A 2,180-nucleotide genomic window follows, 5' to 3' on the forward strand; every position below is an offset into this window, starting at 1 on the left:
CCGCACAAGTATTATAGTAAAAACATTACTCCCCATGAATAAAAATAAAATTACTTTCAAATAGCTAAATAACATATGACCATTCTTCTTGCTCATTTCTTAATTGAACCCTTAAACTCAGTGAAACTAAGTATTTTAAACCCCTGTCACTGTGTGAACTTCAAAGGCTTGACAAAAACGACATATCATCATCCGCATCACATTATAAATGACAGATCACTTATTATTTTTTTATATAAAAAACAATCTATTTATTTTTTCTTTTTCACTTCATTCCTTCTTCAAACCTCCACCTCTCTTCATATTTTTTTACGTTAGAGATACCACCACAACCTTCCATTCTCACTTGTATCAATACATTCCTAAATAACTAACAATTATTGTTCGATTTTTTTTTGAAATTTCTTTCATTCACAACTTTTAATCATATTTCCTTAACCAACATTAATGTCTACCACTTTAACCACCATAAATTTTTCCCCCCGTTTATGTTAACAAATAACCATTAAAATACATCAATATACTCTATTATTTGTATTCAATTTTACATAGCACATTTCACCTAATTTCACAAAGATATTTAACAATCACTTTTCATCATTCAAGACTATTGAGTCTTTGTCACTTTATGAGTTGTAAATTACCCCAAAAATAAAAGAAAAATATAAATTTACAACAACAATACAATTTTGTTTCTAATATCAAGAGGAAAAATATGTGAAAAAAGAAAGAAAGAGAGAGAAACAAGAAATCAGAATGACGAGAAAGAAGAGAAATGAGAGTTTGAGAGTAAAAAGAAACGGGGGTTGGTGAATAGAAAGAATAAATGGGGAGGGGAGGGGTGGGGAAAGAAGAAAGAACACGAAAAGAATTATTTTTTTTTATTTTTGATAGTTTTATTCTACTTTCAAAAAGAAAAAAAATTATTTTTAATCTAAAATTTGATCTTTCACAATCCTTCTACGTGTGACATCACACATTTATGTCAACTCAATAATTAAGTTGTCATATGAGCTTGTTCAACGGTCAGATGGGCTTAAAACATACAGTTTCATTAGGCTTAAGGGTTCTCTTGACAAATAGTCAAATAAAAGGGACCAAAATACAAACGAACACAAGTAGAAGGCTCCATCAGACCATTTCGCTATAGATTTAAAAATTATTAAGTATCATTCATTTATTCAAGATTTATGAGGGTCGGGTCAACAATGTTAACTAAAACAATTATCACATAATTTTTATAAGATATGTTAGGAGAGCACCGAGCATTGGGCGTAGGGCGTATAATCAGGCGCTTAGGGCGTAAGTCTTACATAACTATGCCCCACACTAGAGTCTCAAGGCGATATGCTGGAGCCCACCCAAGGGTGAGTCCTAACAGAGTCTTTTAAATCAGTGAATATGACGTTAATCCATTTAATACTATGGATGAGAGGTAGGAGTAGAAAACTATAATGAATATAATTAGTGGGAGTTACGTATATTTACATCATACAGAGTTAGCGGTAATAACATTTATTTAATGTAATCCTCATTGACTCAAATATATATATATATATATATATATATATATATATACATGTGTGATCTTTTTTATGGAGGGAAAATTTAATTATTATATTCCCAATTGGAAGAAGAACAAAACAAAAAATCCATAATTTTACTCCAGTATGAAATTAATACAAAGAATACATATTCAAGAGACTTTATGGTGGTTGATTCATGTACTAAAATGATGATTTACTATTTAATATTTGATTTATTAAATAATTTATAAGATTTAAATAAGTTAACATGTCATCATAGATATGTAAACAACATTTATACTACTAGTATATATATGTTAAACTAATTTCAAAATCACTAATAGAGCAAAATGCAAAAGAATTCATGTTTATAGAAAATCATTTAAAATGTAATATAGAAAAATCTCAACATTTAGGGTGTGTTTGGTATGAAGGAAAACATTTTCTTTTTAATTTTCTCATTTTTGGTTGGGTCAAATATTATCGAAAATGTTTTCCAAATCAACTTATTTCCTCAAATTTAAGAAAAATAATTTCCCTTCAAAACTTAATGAAACATTTTCCAAACTTTCTTCCAACCTCCCCCTACTCACCCCACCCTACTAGCCCCCAACCCCCCTAACAGCCACCACCCACCCATCCTACCAGCCACCA

This window comes from Solanum pennellii, chromosome 5 (assembly GCF_001406875.1).
Source record: "Solanum pennellii chromosome 5, SPENNV200".
NCBI classification, from domain to species: domain Eukaryota; kingdom Viridiplantae; phylum Streptophyta; class Magnoliopsida; order Solanales; family Solanaceae; genus Solanum; species Solanum pennellii.